General features: G+C 44.9%; 1 protein-coding gene across 2 annotated transcripts in view; it reads left to right on the forward strand.

Moving 5' to 3' along the window:
• The first annotated feature begins 521 nt into the window (after positions 1-521).
• Positions 522-19,655, forward strand: part of GPR160 (G protein-coupled receptor 160) — a 46,573-nt gene continuing 27,439 nt past the window's right edge. The window contains exon 1 of one of the 2 annotated variants that reach the window (XM_082252364.1): positions 522-606. The gene's annotated coding sequence lies outside the window, so the exon portion shown is untranslated. The remainder of the gene's footprint in view (positions 607-19,655) is intronic. The other variant, XM_082252365.1, reaches the window with a different exon arrangement.

Below are 19,655 nucleotides of genomic sequence, written 5' to 3' on the forward strand. Positions count from 1 at the left end.
TTTTCTGTCCTCAGTTTCTTTGTCTCAAAAGTGAGACATCAGGGGTCTGTTTAGACCCTTGATAATTTGCCAAAGCCCTAAAAGGGGGCTCCTAAAAAAATTGTAAAAAAGTAATATACTTAAAGTGGTTGTATCCTCAAAAAAAACCAAAAAAACATACAAAAAAAAAAAAAACAAACCCTGCAGGACAAAGGCAATAAGACTGCGCACACCAATGGTTTTCGCATTGAGCCTATGTGATGTATGCAATAAGTGTAAATAAGGAGTTGAATGAGATGCTTGAGACGGACGGACAGACACGCAGGAAGCTCCAGTGACAGCTCCCCCCAGTGGGAGAAGAATGCAGTGTACATACAGGACAGATGGAGGTATATAGGGGGCGGAAGTTTACAATAGGAGAAAGAAAAGGTGAGCTGTCACACCTGTGCCGGCCGGGACCGCCCCCACACACACACAGCTCCGCCCATTCCAGGCACATCACTGGGAGCGCCCTATTATAGTAGAGAGGGGCGGGCGGAGTAGGGCTGAGCTGTGTCCGTGTTGTTCGGGGAATAGAGGCAGAAGGATCCGGAGCACGATGTGACAGGAGCGGACATTATGTTGTAGGTGAGTGACAGCCTGGACTGGGGATGTGTCATGTGTGAGGACCGGGGTTCCTGTACTCCGCTCTGGGCTACCTACAGCTCCGCTAACAGCAGCGATGTGTTCCGAGTAGAGGTGAGAGAACTGTGGAGAGTAAAACCGGGTGCAGCTGAGCATGGCAGCCAATCAGCTTCTAACTTCAGCTTTTTCAATTAGGCTTTCACACTAAAAACTGGAAGCTGATTGGTTTCTATGCACCGCTGCTTCAGATTTAGCACGTTCCAGTTTTAGTAAAGCCCTAAATAGTACACCCATTGGTAAGGCACCTGATGACCGATGGGATATGGGTTTACTAAAGGATCCTTCCAGTTTGAATTAGGTGAATCCTCACACCTGGGAAATTTGAAGCTTGATTCCCAAAGGGCTCATGAGCCTGGACATCCGTCCAATGCCTAAAGTCCAATTTTTGTGTACCCTGCGGTGACTGTCAGGGGGGCAGGGCCATATCCTATAGTGATCGTGAGGGGGGGGGTCGTACCGTACCCTGGGGTGAGCGTGGGGGGGGGGGGGGGTCGTACCGTACCCTGGGGTGAGCGTGAGGGGGGGGTCGTACCGTACCCTGGGGTGAGCGTGAGGGGGGGGGGGTCGTACCGTACCCTGGGGTGAGCGTGAGGGGGGCGTCGTACCATACCCTGGGGTGAGTGTGGTGGGGGGGGTCAAACCATACCCTGGGGTGAGCGTGGTGGGGGGGGTCAAACCATACCCGGGGGTGAGCGTGGTGGGGGGGGTCGTACCGTACCCTGGGGTGAGCGTGGTGGGGGGGGTTGTACCGTACCCTGGGGTGAGCATGGTGGGGGGGTCGTACCGTACCCTGGGGTGAGCGTGAGGGGGGGTCGTACCGTACCCTGGGGTGAGTGTTGGGGGGGGGGGGGGGGAGGTGTACTGTTTGAACAAACAAGGCACCCAGATACAGTAGACTAAAGAGCCATACTAGAAAAAAATGTAATAAAGAGCCACAAAAAATACTTGGATTTTAATGAAGCTTTTTGTTACGTTTGTGGCTCTTTTACATTTTTTACTTTGTAACCATTCCCTGGTGGCTCATCTAGTATAGCTCTTTAAGCTACTGTATCTGGGTGCCTTGTTTGTTCATATACAGTAAAACCTTGGATTGCGAGCATAATTCGTTCCGGAAACATGCTTGTAATCCAAAGCACTCTTATATCAAAGCGAATTTCCCCATAAGAAATAATGGAAACTCAGATGATTTATTCCACAACCATTATTCATAAGTCCTTAAGTTTATAGTCCATATAAAAAGATTATAGCAATGTGATTGGTTGTGTAACCATAAAATGTCCATCCACAAATAGCCGCTTCCACAAGGGGATTGGAATCAAAATCCAGCAGGAGCTACAGGGTATCAAAGAGAAGAGAGGCGCCTCTAAGTGTAGCAATATGGTTCCATTTAACCACTTGCCGACCGCCGCACGACTATCTACGTCGGCGGTCAGCCCCTCACAGGCAAACTAACGTAGGGCTACGTTGCTTGCTTGTGAGGGTCTAGGGAGCGAGCGCGCGCCCCCGGAGGCGCGCTCCCGCGTGGTCACGGACCCCCCCCGCGCGTGTGACCAGCGGACCCGATGTCCGCCGGCCACTCGGCGATCGGCGGGGGAGAGGGAGAATGTCAGGCAGCTTGTGTAAACAAACTGCCTGTCATTCTCCTCGCTGCAAAGACACTGATAAAACGGATCTAGTATGTAGATCCGTTGATCAGTGTCCTTACAGCTAGAGCCACAGCCAATCACAGTAGAAACCACGCCCCTAGGGACACACACAGCCCCTCCCTTCCAAATAAAGTTAACCCCTTCACTACCAGTGTATTTTTACAGTAACAGTGCATATGTATAGCACTGATTACTGTAGAAATGTCACTGGTAACCCCAAAAGTGTCAAAAATGTCAGTCAAGGGTCCGATCTGTCCGCCGCAATGTCGCAGTACCGCAAAAAAAATCGCAGATCGCCGCCATTACGCGTTAAAAAAAAAAACAACAAAAATGACAAAAATCTTTCCCTTTGTTAGTAAACGCGATAACTTTTGCGCAAACCAATCAAAATACGCTTTTTGCGATTTTTTTTTTTTTTTTTTTTTTTTTTTTTTTTTTTTTTTTTTTTTTACCAAACATAGGTAGCATAAAACAAATTGGCCGAAAATTTTTAAAAATTTTGATTTTTACATTTTTTTTTGGGGAATTTCATATAAAAAAATGTGAAAAATATTGCTATTTTTGCAAAATTGACGCTCTTTTTTTGTTTATAGCGCGTGATCAAAAAATCGCACAGGTGATCAAATACCACCAAAAGAAAGCTCTGTTTGTGGGAAAAAAAGGACGTCAAATTCGTTTAGGTACAGCGTCGCACGACCGCGCAATTGTGCGTTAAATTCACGCAGTGCCGAATCGCAAAATACCCCCTGGTCGGAATGGGGGTAAAATCTTCCGGGGCTTAAGTGGTTAATGAAGGTACAACATTTAGCAACTCACATGGTTGATGAATAAAACAGTCACATCTAAGTATGCAGGCATCTGGGGTAAAGCTGTCCACATAGACTATCTTCTGCACCGCCGGCTGCTAGTCTGTAATCCTGACCGGGAAGACCACCCTTGAGTAAAGCGATCTGAAAGTGAAGGGCAGCATGGAAGGGATGACGTAGATGGCGGTGCGGAGGATGGTCCTATGTGGACAGCTTTACCCCGAATGCCTGCATACTTAGATGTGCCTGTTCCAATCATCAACCATGTGAGTTGCTAAATGTTGTACCTTCATTAAATGTAACCATATTGCTACACTTAGAGGCGCCTCTCTTCTCTTTTATACTCAGCTGTGACTTGAGGCTACTTGTATATCAAGACATCGCTTGTATATCAAGTCAAAATTTATTTGAAAATTTTGCTTGTCTTGCAAAGCGCTCTTAAACCAAGTTACTCTCAAACCAAGGTTTTACTGTATATGCTTTTTTGCTGCCGTAGAGCCCCACCATCCAAGGGGGAGTGGGCAGGTTACTAGAGGCCCTGTACATTATCATTCCCTTTTTCTTTCATTGGTTCTTGGGGGTGTACTGTACCCTGGGGTGAGTGTTGGGCGGGGTGTACTGTACCCTGGGGTGAGTGTTGGGCGGGGTGTACTGTACCCTGGGGTGAGTGTTGGGCGGGGTGTACTGTACCCTGGGGTGAGTGTTGGGCGGGGTGTACTGTACCCTGGGGTGAGTGTTGGGCGGGGTGTACTGTACCCTGGGGTGAGCGTTGGGCGGGGTGTATCGTACCCTGGGGTGAGCGTTGGGCGGGGTGTATCGTACCCTGGGGTGAGCGTTGGGCGGGGTGTATCGTACCCTGGGGTGAGCGTTGGGCGGGGTGTATCGTACCCTGGGGTGAGCGTTGGGCGGGGTGTATCGTACCCTGGGGTGAGCGTTGGGCGGGGTGTATCGTACCCTGGGGTGAGCGTTGGGCGGGGTGTATCGTACCCTGGGGTGAGCGTTGGGCGGGGTGTATCGTGCCCTGGGGTGAGCGTTGGGCGGGGTGTACCGTGCTCTGGGGTGAGCGTTGGGCGGGGTGTACCGTGCTCTGGGGTGAGCGTTGGGCGGGGTGTACCGTGCTCTGGGGTGAGCGTTGGGCGGGGTGTACCGTGCTCTGGGGTGAGCGTTGGGCGGGGTGTACCGTGCTCTGGGGTGAGCGTTGGGCGGGGTGTACCGTGCTCTGGGGTGAGCGTTGGGCGGGGTGTACCGTGCTCTGGGGTGAGCGTTGGGCGGGGTGTACCGTGCTCTGGGGTGAGCGTTGGGCGGGGTGTACCGTGCTCTGGGGTGAGCGTTGGGTGGGGTGTATCGTGCTCTGGAGTGAGCGTTGGGGAGGGGGGAAGGCATACCATACCCTGGGGTGAGCGGCAGAACGAGGAATAACCCAGCCTGTAGCTCAGTGTAGTACAGAAATGCCAGCATTTGGAGTTCAAGTTGGAGAATGCTCAGGGCCAGTTCTCACCAGAGGCAATCCATTGCATTTTTTATTCTGCATCAAAAATTCCAGTGGGTAGCTCACACCGTTGCAGTGCGTTCCAGTGCAGTCAACAAAAGTAGAACATGCTGCACTTTTTTCTTCCTCCTTTTTCTTTTTTTTTTTCTTCTGTATGGAAAGCGTCAAAATGCACTGGAACACACCTGTCCTTAAAGTGGTTGGAAAGGCTCAAGATTTTTTACCTTAATGTATTCTTTGCATGAAAGTAATACATATTCTGTGTGCAGCCGCCAACTGGGAGCTGCTGCTGTTAATTACAGCCACTGAGCCAATCAGGAGAGAGGGGGGATGAGGGGCTCTATGGCTCCTGTCTGGGGGCACTCCGCTGGAGGGAGGGACCTGGATTGCGGGTGGGGGACTCAAGAAGAGGTTTGGGGTTGCTCTGTGCAAAACTACGGCACAGAGGATGTTGTGACGTTTGTTGTTTTGTTTTGTTGTTTTTAAAAAAAAAAAAAAAAAAAAAAGTTATCGTTTTTTTGTTTGAGTTGAAGAAAAAAAGAGGGGGGGGAAAAACACGCTGGAACATATCAAAAACTCATTGGAACACACAAAAAAAGAGCATGCAGAAATTGTGGAGTGAGCCGGCACTTAACCCACGTTCACATTGGGCCGATTTGACAGGTCAAATTGCATGCCAAATCGGAGTCTATTGCCCACAATGGCACCGCCTTAGTTGGTGTGACAGTGACTCTGCGGCACTGCACTGATTACCAAAAGTAGTTTCTGCGATTTCATTAGACATCTATTTATGAACCCGCACAGATGTCTGTCAAATAACCCCCAAGTTGGGTTTGAAATCGTACGATTTCAGCTAAACTCGCTCGATTTCAAACCCGCCCTCAGTAAACCTAGGCTTAAGTTCATCTCTAGTCAGCATCAAGATTCCCATTATACTCATTGGTGCCCGTTCACACCTGACCTTTGTTACTCAAAGCTTGAAAAAGTACATCCGTTTCTGAGTCGTGCAGTTTTAGTCCCAATGGACTTCAATGGGAGTTCCTGAAAATGCACACGTTTGTCACGCAGTCTTTTCCCCTAAAACAAAAGACCTGAAAACACCCAAGAAATTTGTACAAATGTTGAAAAAGATAAAAATAAATGGAGGCTATCCAGTCACATGTAGATGAAATAAGTAAACAGGAATTTGCTGTTTGTGTTTACAATAGCTGACCGTCCTTCTCTCTCTCAGCGGGGAGCGATCAGGGGTGCCGGTGGCAATCAGTGCCGGTTCACACTAGTTTGGCTGCGGCGATCGCATGTAATGTCGGAGCGCACTGTTCCTTCATTACATGCGATCGGCTGTGCGGTGCGAGTTTAGCCATACACTTTGTATGGTTAAATTCGCACCGCACCCGCAGCAAAGACGCATCAGGATCGGATCGCACAGTGGTTCACACTTGTGCGATCCGATCCTGTGCGAACTGTAAGACTGCACTGCGATATGCGATCAAACTGGGGGTGTCGTTAAGATTACATTGACACCCCCAGCGTATCGCATATGGCAGTGTGAAATGCCAGGTGTGCGTTTGCGATGCGGGAACAGGCTGCGAATTCGCAGCCCTCCCGCATCGCATAAGTGTGAACCAGCACTCAGTGCCGCCGGCCACATGCATCGGAGTCCCCGCTGCGGAGTGGGGGCAGAAGCTCGCCCCCTAGCAGCAGGCGCGCTGCCGATGTAGGGCTACGTCGTTTCGCGCAGGAGGGGCTGCCTGTCGCAGTATATCTGCGGTGGCCGGTCCAGAAGAAGTTAAAGTAGAAGTCCAGTCAGAGGTTTAACTAGAACCTTCAGGGCCCCAGTGCATTAAACGATAAAGGCCGGAACTCCATAAAACGCAGCGTTTTTGCATATGCATGCATGCATGAATGTGTGTGTGTGTGTGTGTGTTCCTATGTCCGGCGTTAATAAATTCTATTGCTCAAAATTATGGTCATTAGAATGCATTAACGCAGGAACGTGCCTAGTGTTAATGAGCGTTTAGGCGCTTTTGAGCATTTCCTTTTTTTTTCTCCTCAAAAGATAAGTATGGCTTTGGGTTTTATGAGAGTTCTACTTACCTAGGTGGATGCTGCATTGGTCCGATGCTGCACCTGTCCCTTGGCACCTCTACACTGAGAACCGAGCGATCGAATACTGCTGATCGCTCAGTTCTGACAGCTCCCCGAGCAGAGAGCTTCTGACTGTCAATCAACGCTCTCTGCTCTGCCGCCTCCTCGCTCATTGAAGCGCTGAGCTGTGGAGGTAGCAGAGTGGCTTCCCTAAGAGACTGAGCCAGGTGTCAGTCAAGGCACGTGGCAGATCCCGACTTCCATTGTCCCGATGACGCGGTGCCTTCAGCCTGCTTTCTGCTGAAAACGAATCGCAGGAGTGCAGAACGAACTGCACTCCTGTGAGCCATAGATGTACAGCCAAACCAGCTGGCTGTACATCTCCTTTAACCTCCTTAGCACTATTCCCGTGTGTGGCTCGGAGTGGAATTTTAGTGCCATTAGCGGTAACCCCGAGCCACACTCGGGGTTACCACCAGGGAGCATCGCTGGATCCTGGTAGAGGGTACTTACCTTGTCCCTGGGATCCAGCGATGTGTCCCTGCAGCATACGGCGGCCGGATCTTCCGCCCGATGCTGTGAGCCCCGGCTTCCGTCTTCTGCGATGTGACGCTCGCAGGGGGGTGGAACCGGCGGCAAATTTGAAAAGTAAAACACACTGATATAGTTTAATCCTATTGGATTACATTATAAAATAAATTGACATTAGTTTGCCCCCCAGTGCCCTTTCCTGCAGTTTCACTGTACTATATATATATATATATATATATATATATATATATATATATATATATATATATATATATATATATATATATATATATATATATATATATATATATATATATATATTTAACTTATTTATAGTTATGTTGAAATCACTGAATATTCGTACCACTGCGACTGCGGTCATCCTTACGATACACTTAACAGTAAACGGAAGGTATTTATGCAGAAACTTAATGACAACACCAAAAACATTGTTCTAACATGGAATATCAGCATAGAACGTATGACTTTTTTTTTTTCTCTCTATGTAGTATTCCTAGTTTATTTTAATTTCATTTTAATTAGTGCTGCACTGATATTTTGATATTTTTAAAAGCTGTGACAACTTAGCCTGAGGGGAGCATGAGCCAGGCAAGGCTTATGGTGACTGGGGAGGGCTTCTAAGAAATTAGAGGTAGTCTACATAGTCATCTTTAAAGAACAAGTGCGTCATACAGATTCCTGGATTTTGTCCATAGGTCTTCTGTCAGTGTCTTTTTATCCCTATTCCAAGAATGATGGTTCCTCCCAGATCTGTGGATTTTGAAACTACTAATATAAGATTTAAAAAAAATGGTATGCTTAAAGCGGAGTTCCGGCCTATTTTGCAATTTTTAGTGATTCCTGGAGTGCTCGTTATGCTGATCAACAATTGGGCATTTTTTTCGGGGGTCCCTTACCTTTATTTTCAGGGCATTTCTGATTGTACTTCTTCCTTCTCCCCCCCTCTGTGGCCACCGACATCACTTCCGCCTTTGCATTGCATCCTGGGAGCTGTTTGTCATCACTCGCAGGAGGCTGGAAGAACTCCCAGAACACTCCCTGGAATCAGGAAGGACACAGCAGATTACACTGCGGCTTCAGATGCCTACATCCAAGATGGCCGCGCTCAGACAGCATTTTTAAAAGTACGATTTTGACGAAAATCCAATACTATACACCTTGTAAGTATGAGAATAGCAGTTCTGTAAAGGGCGATGGATTAGTATTATAGGGGTATGTTTAGTTAAAAATGGTATTTGAGGCCGAAACTCCACTTTAACTGCATTCTAAATCTACTAATAAAAGGTATACATGATGGTTTGCTGCAGGTAACAGCTATCTCTTTTCCACAGGCCCCCTCCTTTTTTTTTTTTTTTTTTTTTATTATTATATTGATGGTTTGTTTACCACTGAGACGACTAGAGTGACACTTTTTATCTCAGTTAGATGAGCATATTTAAAGGCTATTGAGCGAGAAGGTCTTCCAAAGTGCATCTTGAAAGTAATGGAAAGGGTTACCATGATGCATATGGTAAATTTGGATGTATGTAAATGACATGCTTTGTCTGTAAATTGCTAGGTGTGCAGATAGGTAGCTATTTATCACAATATTCAGATACATGAAACTTTGAGCTCCTGCAGAATAGATCTATGTTGGGGGCGACGACGACGACGACAAACCTTTCCATTATTTTGCATCTATTTATTGAATTGAAGAGGAGAATAAGGCTGACTGGTTCAATATCTGTATTTATCGAATGTTAGTGTATTATGCTGGCCTTTACAGAATGCATTATTCAATACAGAACCATTTGCGATATATTGTTTTTGAACACTTTGGTGTCAGTTTTGAGGCTGCAGTTGCCTTTTAAAGCAGTAGTAAAGTCTCCTTTGAAAGTACAAAGGTTTAGATCTTTATTTACTAGTATGCATTACATATTGGTAAATTTATGAGAGACTTGCCTACAAATGGAGCCCTCCAGCACTGGGCTGTCATGGCTCCCCTCCCCAGTGGCTTTCCGGTCTTCTTTCCAGGTTCCGAATCTTTGGCCAGTCTGCGGTGAGGGCACTTTGCTACGGCATGCGGAGTGTGCCAAAAATGCACTCTGAGCTGCGCATGGGCAGCCCAGAACGCATTAATGCTGAGAGGCAGGGGGGACATTTATGACACAGAAGACCTCTTCTGTTATACAAACGCTGCCTCTTGGTGGGTTTTGGCATGCAGACATTTACTACCACTTTAAGTAGTCTTTTAGGTTCTGGGAAAAATAAAATCAATATTAACATGGGGGGGGGGGGGGGGACCATAGAAACTCATTTTTAGGGGTGTGTACATTTATTTCTTTATATTTTCAAAAACGACTTGTCCAAGGGACTAAATCAGGGTCCCAATATACTTGTCCCCCATGAGAATCTGCTATATAAAAAAATAACCAAAACCGTATCACCAGCATAAAGTCACATACTGTTCCGTTACTTACTCATACATGCACACAGGCTGCTTTCAGGAAATCGTGCATTAGATTTACGATTTAAAGAGACATTCATCCCTTGAAAATACCTAGTGATAAAACTCTCATTCAGTAGCATTATAATTGAACCAGTTGTCTCAATTTTACATAAAAAGCCATCATTTAGTTGATCAAATAAAAGCCATAAAATTATGTTTATTTTAATAAAAATTAGACCACTCTTAGTTGTAATACTAGTGAAAGAGACAGGTGTGTGGTTTTTTTTTTTTTTTTTTTTTTTTTTTTTTTTTTTTTTTCATTGGATGTATGCAGGGCTTTTTTTTTTCAGCTGAAACTTGGTGGAATTCAGTTCCACCACCTCTGGTTCAGATCCTCTTCTCCATGCTCACCAGTATCACTTGTAAACACAAGTCCAGCTTCTGTACAGTATTTCCAACAGCTCCCACAAGGTTTGATCTCCTGAGTGTCTCCCACTGAGTTCAGGATTGGGCAAGAGAGATGCAGGAGTCTAGGGTGGAACGTGGATGCCAACAACCCCATTAGATCTCCCTGCAAGTGAGAGAGAGGCAGAGCCATCTACAGTGTGCAGGGAGGTACTAGAGCCGACTTCAGCTTAATACGGCAAAAAAAGTAAGACATGGAAAATTATGAAGCTTTTAAAGAGAGGGTGGGGGGGGGGGATAATGAAGGGGAGGTTGCACGCAGAAGTCAGACCTGAAGAGGGGTGAAAGTGAGATGTTGATGGGGCATGCAGAGGTAGGCAGCTGTGGAAAAATGCTGAAGGTGAGCAGGGCATCCCTAAACTCCACACTCTGTATGTGATGCATTCCTACCATTTAATGCCCCTTTATGACCCACTCGCTGTTAGTGAAAATTCAACCACACCCACTATTGGGTGCAGTGTGTGTGTGTGGGGGGGGGGGGGGGGTAGGGGATCATGCTTAAATTCCTGCATCTATTTGGATGTATGTCCTGTTTTTTTTTATTTATTTATTTTTTTAACCTTGAAATTGCTTTGCTAGAATATAAAATATGAAGGGTTGATGTTTTTTTATTAGGCAGAGGTGCTTTAGGATTGTCTGGGGCTCTTAAGAAACGACGACTTAAACACTTAATGTTTTTAACATTGTGCTGCTTTCTCCTACTCATCTCCAGCACCGCACCCGGTGACTAGCAGGGAGGGGTGAGACCTTGCAGTGTGACGAGGACCGATTGAGTGCTCGTCAGGAATGGGGACAATTGGGCTCTTTATGCTCAGCAGAAACGCGTTTACTGAGTGAGAAAATAAGGGGTCGGCCTCCTGTGCGCTTTATAGGGAAATGACAGCTGCGGGTGGTTCTATTGTTCTGGGACTACGTTATGACGTCCCCTTGCGTGTGGTGACCTGCAGCACGCTGCATCCCCAATCTCGGTAAAGAGCCTATAACGTCATCGGTTCTTTACCCATGTGATCAGCTGTGTCTAATCGCATGTAAACAAGGTAATGCCAGTTATTGGCTTTCCTGTGTGAGGAGAGCTGATAAGCGGCATTTCCTCACAGGGGAGACCTGTACAGATCATTGGGGCATTGATCATCAGTGCAGTCCCAACATTGCCCATCAGAGATGCCAGTCAGTGCTGCACATCTGTGCCCATCAGTGCAGCCACATCAGCACTCATCAGTAAGGCCTCTTTCTCACGGGCGTTCCGTCAGTGGCGGCCGGTGTACTGAGGGCGCAGGGGCGCCGCCCCCCCAATCTGCATGCAGGGTGCTGGACGCATGGAGCTTAATGGGTTTTTTTTTTTTTTTCAATTACCTGATTAGAGCCAGAGGCTCTAATAGGGTGATGCAAAGGGTGGTCCCGGGGCGCAGGGCAGTGCACCCAGAGCCCACCCATTGTGTGACAATAGTGAATGAAAATTCGCAATTGTCACACCGATCCTCCTCCTGGCCAATCAGGAAGCCGGTCTACTACTGAGGAAGTCAACGCCTGTGGTTGGGCTTCGACGTCACGCGTATAGGGGACAGAGCCTGCGTGCTGGAAGCGGTCTCTTCCTAGATACCGTTTATGCTGATTGGTATGCGCTTTGGAAGCGCCACCTTTTGTGAGTACCATTCCTTTTACTCAATAAAGCGGTTTACTGCAACCATACAGAGAGCACTAGATCTCTTCCTTTGTTCCCCTTTTTATGTCTATCGGTGAGGATCCCTCTGGAGGGGATAGGCTATCCATAGCCTTTACTATCTGAAGGTCCCTGTGTATATACAACGCTGTGATTGACCCAGCAGTGGGTCTATAGTGGAGGTGAGAGACCAATTCACCTGGTGGTGGGATATTGCACTAATCACGAAAGCACTAATTAAGTTTTGGACACGTGGATTCACCGTTTATTTGATTGATTGTATGGACACTGATTTTGAGTTTTATTACACTATGTGTGCACATGACTGGCGCAACACTACTTTTTGGTTTACTTAGTTTACATTGTCTGGTTTAGACACTTTTAGTGTGTGCAGCCGGTCTTTATATCATTTGTTTATTGCACCATTCACTATTGATATTTTTTTGCGCTGATAGTTTTTGTTATATATGCTAATCCCAATCAGTCCTGATCTGGAAAATGACATTTGTCATGTTCCTTTTAAACATTTAAACCTAATTACTGGGTGTGTGCGAAGTACAATTCTTAGTAATGACGCTTTGATAAGAGCGACCAATAAATGTGACCAGTTTCTTTTCCAACTGTATATGACAAGGTGCAGCTATAATTCTGAAGGAAATAATCCAGTGTCTAGTAGGATCTTATTGTCAGTCTCATTTCAAATTTATGTGCAGGCTTGTTACTGAGAGAATTGATCATGATAAGCTAGGTTGGAGCTGCACAGAACTAGGTCTCTCTCTTGCACAGGCTGAATTGATCATGATAAGCTGGGTTGGAGCTGCAATGATCTAGGTCTCTGTCCTTCTCTAGGGCTGCTACAAGGCAAAGTGCTGTACTTGATTCAGCATGTAGTTCCAGTGTTTATCTCGGGTAGCTAACCAAACCGTTTCATATTATGCAGTAGCAATATTGCTGAACAGGAAAGGTTGGGGAAATTGATATGATCTGTTTTGGCTGATAAAATGTGCAAGAGATTTCACTCCAAAAACCCCCCAAAAAAGTCTATTCTGCACAAAAATTACCTAATACAGCCAAGTTTTATATCTCAGCATACTGCCAAACGCATCCCCACGCTTTATCCGATTGTAGGGGCATAGGGTAGATGGAAGACCTGATTTCTTCCTTGGAAACATATGAGAAGCATATACCTCCACTTTTGTTCTACTTGAATGCATTCTCTTACGCTGATGAGGGGAAGACACCCCCCCCCCTTTTTATATAAAAAAAAAAAAAATGTCCCACCCTTGACCTGTGTGGGTCCTCCCCATTCTACTCCTTTTACTCCCCAACTCTACCCCTTGCCTCTTCATCTCCCTCTTATTTTCCCATAAGTAGCAAACTGCACCATGCTTTCTGTTATCCTTTGTACAAAATCCTGTTCACTAACTCTTAACCACTTGCTTACTGGGCACTTAAACCCCTTTCCTGCCCAGGCCAATTTTCAGCTTTCAGTGCACTCACACTTTTGGCACTTTTCCACTGCAAGTACCGGCTCGGCTCTACTCGGCCCTGCTTGGCCCGGTTTGCTTTTCCACTGCGGTACCGCATGGTATAGTGTCGGAACGGTTCGGTACGGTACGGTATAGGTTTGCTTTTCCACTAAAGTAGTACTAAAGTTAAGTGGGTGGGATAACAACGGGGTGGGTGGGATTCTCTGACCAATCAGTGGCTAGTAGTGACTGCATGCAAAGGATTGTGGGATATGGTACCAGTTTGGTACCTGTTGGAACCACAATCGAGTAGGTACTGTTTTTTCAGAGCCGTACCGTACCGTTCGGTTCCATGCAGTGGAAAAGCAAACCTATACCGTACCGAACCGTTCCGACCCTATACCATGTGGTACCGCAGTGGAAAAGCACAAAAGCGTGCCGAGCCGGTACGGTTCTATGCAGTGGAAAAGCGCCATTTGAATGACATTTTGTGTGGTCATGCCACACTGTACCCAATTTTTTTTTTTCACACATGGAGCTTTGTTTTGGTGGTATTTTCATCACCACTGGGTTATAAATAAATGAATAAATAAACGTGTGTGTGTGTGTGTGTGTGTGTGTATATATATATATATATATATATATATATATATGTATATATGTATATATGTATATATATATATATATATATATATATATATATATATATATATATATATATATATATATATATATATATAATATATATAATATATATATCTCAGGAAAACCTTGGATTGCGAGCATAATTCGTTCTGGAAGCATGCTTGTAATCCAAAGCACTCTTATATCAAAGCGAATTTCCCCATAAGAAATAATGGAAACTCAGATGATTCGTTCCACAACCATTTATTCATAAATCCTTCAATTTATAGTCCATATAAAAAGATTATAGCATTGCGATAGGTTGTGTAACCATACAATCTCCATCCACAAATAGCCGCTTCCACAAGGGGATTGGAAGCAAAATCCAGCAGGAGCTACAGAGTATCACAGAGAAGAGAGGCGCCTCTAAGTGTAGCAATATGGTTCCATTTAACCACTTAAGCCCCGGAGGATTTGGCTGCTAAAGGACCAGGGGTTTTTTTGCGTTTTTTTTTTTTTTTTACTGCGTGACTTTAACGGACAATTGCGCGGTCGTGCGACGCTGTACCTAAACGAATTTGACGTCCTTTTTTTCCCACAAACAGAGCTTTCTTTTGGTGGTATTTGATCACCTGTGCGATTTTTTTGATCATGCGCTATAAACAAAAAAAGAGCGTAAATTTTGCAAAAATAACAATATTTTTCACATTTTTTTTATATGAAATTCCCCAAAAAAAAAAGTAAAAATCAAAATTTTTTAACATTTTTCGGCCAATTTGTTTTATGCTACCTATGTTTGGTAAAAAAAATCGCAAAAAGCGTATTTTGATTGGTTTGCGCAAAAGTTATCGCGTTTACTAACAGAGAGATTTTTGTCATTTTTGGTGTTTTTTTTTTTTTAACGCGTAATGGCGGCGATCTGCGATTTTTTTTTTTTTTTTCGGTACTGCGACATTGCGGCGGACAGATCGGACCCTTGACTGACATTTTTGACACTTTTGGGGTTACCAGTGACATTACTGCAGTAATCAGTGCTATACATATGCACTGTTACTGCAAAAATGACACTGGCAGGGAAGGGGTTAACTTTATTGGACAGGGAGGGGTTAAGTGTGTCCTAGGGGCGTGCTTTCTACTGTGTAGGGACATTCCTATTGGTGTAAAAGCAAAGATCAACCGTTCTACATAGTAGAACGGTCAGATCTTTACTTTTACACAGGGAGAACTGACAGGCAGCTTGTTTACACAAGCTGCTCTGCCTTTCTCCCTTCACAGGAGCGATCGCAGTGTGACTGGCGGACATTGAGTCCGCCGGTCACACGCACTGACTTGCCTGTGAACGAGCCGCGGCGGGCGCGCGCCTCGGCGGGCGCGCGCCCGCCCGCGATAGGCTCGCAAGTCAGTGACAGGCGAGTGACGTCACTCTGCCTGGCCGGGGCTGACCGCCGCAGTATATAGTCGTGCGGCGGTCGGCAACCGGTTAATGAAGGTACAACATTTAGCAACTCACATGGTTGATGAATAAAACAGGCACATCTAAGTATGCAGGCATCTGGGGTAAAGCTGTCCACATAGACTATCTTCTGCACCGCCGGCTGCTAGTCTGTAATCCTGACCGGGAAGACCACCCTGCAGTAAAGCGATCTGAAAGCGAGGGGCAGCATGGAAGGGATGATGCGGAGGATGGTCCTATGTGGACAGCTTTACCCCTGATGCCTGCATCCTTAGATGTGCCTGTTCCAATCATCAACCATGTGAATTGCTAAATGTTGTACCTTCATTAAATTTAACCATATTGCTACACTTAGAGGCGCCTCTCTTCTCTTTTATACTCAGCTGTGACTTGAGGCTACTTGTATATCAAGACATCGCTTGTATATCAAGTCAAAATTTATTTGAAAATTTTGCTTGTCTTGCAAAGCGCTCTTAAACCAAGTTACTCTCAAACCAAGGTTTTACTGTGTGTATATATATATATATATATATATATATATATATATATATATATATATATATATATATATATATATATATATATATATATATATATATATATAATATTACAAAAAAACAAAGATCGAAAATTTTGAAGAACACAAGTTTTTTTTTTTTTTTTTTTTTTTTTTTTTTCATATTTGGTATAAAATTTTGCAAACATGGAAAATTTTCTCCACTGGTGGGCACTGATAGGTGGCTCTGGTGGGCAAAGATATGCAGCACTGGTGATAAGGAGACCAATGTCCCTCTAACAGAAGCTGATTAGCATCTTGCTTCATGCTAACAGCATGAAGGGTGAAAAAAAAAGCTGGAAACTGGCTTCTGTTTACTTTAGTAATCAGCTGTCATTGGCTGACAACTAATCACATGGTAAAGGGCCTGCTGTGATTGGCTCTTTACCCTGCTCTGTGATTGGCCAAGTCCCATGGACTCACCGATCACATAGACGTCCTCCTGTTCTCGACACACTATGTATGCCCTCCCGGCATTTAAAGTCCAGGCTTTAGCCGTTTTTCAGCTGTAGCATGGCTGCAAGTGGTTAAGAGTCCTCAGTGGTGGCTCTCTACTATTCCATGATTGTGGTTTTGCTGCTGATTATATGTAATGTAACCTTCTTGCATGTCTTTGAAGTGTGGGAAGAAACTGATGCAAGCACGGGGAGGGAATGAAAAACTCCAGGCAGGTAGTGCTGTGTGTTGGGAACCCAGCCAACAACCCTAGTGCTGCCAGGCAAAAGTGCTAACTGCCGTATTATACTTTACTGGAATAATGTTTTATACTTCTTCTTAAAGTAGAGATTATGGCATGTTCATGTGCAGAAGAGGAGATCAAAGGGTATGAAGGGAGGTTAAAGGTGCTTGTGGAGATATGTTTGCAGGGAAATCATTTTGAAAAACACCCCCCTAGCATTTCTGGCTGTAGTTATCTTGAGTCAAGGCAAATGATTCATATAGCATCTACCTTTAGCTTAGGCTTGCATGCAGGAGGGCGTGCTTAGCTGTGAAAACCCTTCCTCCCCTCCTAATGACTCCTGGGATGTATGACATTTGTCTAGGCAAGGAAGCCAGGTAGTAACTGAAGAAATGTAACAAAGTTTAAAACAAGTAAATATGATATACACTGCTCTAAAAAGTGTTCCTTTAATTTTTTTAATAGAGTAAAGCATCAAGTCAAATTCCTGGGACATTGATATGGTCAGTTAAGTAGGAGATGGGGTTGTTCAGTTTCAGCTGCTTTGGTTAACAGGGTCATTAGATGGGCAACAATGAGACTACCTCCAAAATAGTATGGTTTTACAGGTGGAGGCCATTGAAATTTTTTTAACTTTTTTTGACTGTTTTTTATTAGGCCTCTTTTACACAGAGCGGACCGTATTGCGCTTGGAGACTGTTTTGCTGCCTGTAACATCATTCAGCATGACCGGTTTGATAGTGGGTCAGTGATGGTCTGGGGAGACATATCCATGGAGGGGCGCACAGACCTCTACAGGGTACACAATGGCACCCTGACTGCCATTAGGTATTGGGATGAAATATTTGCACCCATTGTCAGATCCTTTTTTTTATAGCAGAAAGTGTTTGTTTTGTTTGTTGTGTCAGTTTTTTTTTTTTTTTGGAAAGTAAAAGCATCTGGGGCTGAAGTGGTTAAAAATCAGTGTTGAATGAGAAAGTGAAAGTTCTGCTTTAATAACCCTGGAAGGCTCACCTCAGCAATCCCTGTCTGCTCTCATCACACTTCTCCTGACCACATCTGCCTTTCTGCACCTTGCTGACTCCCCAATCCACCCTCTGCACATGGTACTTTTTAACCACTTTAGGACCATAGGATTTTCCTGCTTAACGTCCAGGCCACTTTTTTTTTAACTTGGCGCTGCAAGACTTTAACTGACAATTGCGCGGTCATGCAACGTCGTACCCAAACAAAATTTACGTCCTTTTTTCCCCACACACAGAGCTTTCTTTTGGTGGTATTTGATCACCTCTGCGCTTCATTTTTTTGCGATATTAAAAAAGAGCAAAAATTTTGCGAAAAAATTTACATTTTCTACTTTGACAGTTAAAAAATATCCAATATTCAATTTTTGTCATTTAGGCCAAAATGTATTTAGCTACATGTCTTTAACAAAAAAAATTCTCAATGAGCGTATTTTTAACCACTTTAAGACCGAAGATTTTACCCCATTCCTGACCAGCTTATATTTTGCAATTCGGCACTGCGTTAATTTAACGGACAATTGCGCGGTCGTGCAACGCTGTACCCAAATTTATGTCCTCCCCCCCCCCCCACAAATAGAGCTTCCTTTTGGTGGTATTTGATCACCTTGATCGATTAGATATATAGATAGATACTGAATCTTGTGATCTGTCCCTGCCTGTCACAGGATATCTGCCCGCTTTGTTTACACAAGCAGGCGGATTTCCTCACTCTTTCCCCGACGATCGGGGAAGAGCGGCGGTGATCACCGCCTCTCCTCTCCTGGCTTGAATCCCGCTGTGTCTAAATACAGCGGGAGCGAGCCTCCGGCGGTGCGCCCGCGCCGCCGAGAGAGGGAGGAATCCAGCGACGTAGGTCTACGTCGCTAGACCCAGCCGAGCCGCTCTGCTGCAGTAGCAGCAACATGAGCGGTCGGCAAGTGGTTTAAAGCCAGCTGCCTTCAGGTGATTGGACACTGGCAGAAAAGCTGCATCCCCTATATAAGCCTCTTCAGTTTTATTTTTATTTTTTTAAATCTACTGCGCCTCTCCTTCAGCAGCTTTCAAGATCAGTTGACTCCTCAGCTAAGCCTTGGGGGACCTTATCTGAAACCCCACCTGGAAACAGATGCAGGACCAGTTTATAATGTTGCTTAGGGCTTTGGATCCTGCATGGCGCTCACCTTGGCATGTAGTGAATCATGTTGAGTAAGCAGCAGGGTGCTATACAGGGCTCTGCTCAGCCATTCATAGGAATCTTTGTATTTTATGTATTCTGATTTGCCAGGGGGGTAGAGGGTAAACCGAAGATATCCCAGCCTCCAAATCAGCCATCAGAAGAAGTCTTGTATTCATTAAATAAAAAACACAAAAAAAAAACAGCTTTTCTATGAATGGCTGAGCAGCACTCCAGGAACACGATGGGGAATTCCGTCACCACTGCTGAACACAACACTGTGTACGCTAGCTAGTGGATCACGCTTCAGTAAACGCATTCCAGAAAGAAGCTCTATGATGGTAGACTGTAAAGCTGGCCATGCACCTTTTTTTTTGTTTTCATTCAGCTGCATCTATGGATTAAAAACCGTTTTCCAGCATGTCCTGTGTGATCAAATGGTCAACTTCTGTTGAGCAGGGATGGCTACACACTGATCCATGCTGAACCTGCTGTATATCTGGAGCGTCACAAACCAAAAACACTCTTTTTAAAGTGGTTGTAAACCCTTATACCCAGTGAAGTGACTGGCCTCAGCTGATGCAGAGATCAAGAGGGTGTGCTTAGCTGGTAAAGTTCCCTCCTGAAGACTCCTGGGATGTATGACCTCATTTGGCTAGGCCTGAAAACCAAGAAGTAACTGAAAAAAATAAGTTTAAATGAAGTAAATAATGAGCTACTTTCCTATCTATTTTACTAATGCTAGCAGCATAAGGATTAAAAAAATGGTCATTGTTTGATTGAGAAAGTGAAGTTAAAGTGGAACTTTAATCAGAAAATTAACTCCTGATCACTTCAGGGTGGACCCATTGCAAGTATAACTATGTAAAATATATAAATAGGTTCTTGTACTGTTAAAA

Source organism: Pelophylax lessonae, assembly GCF_965119305.1.
Source record: "Pelophylax lessonae genome assembly, chromosome: 3".
Taxonomy (NCBI): domain Eukaryota; kingdom Metazoa; phylum Chordata; class Amphibia; order Anura; family Ranidae; genus Pelophylax; species Pelophylax lessonae.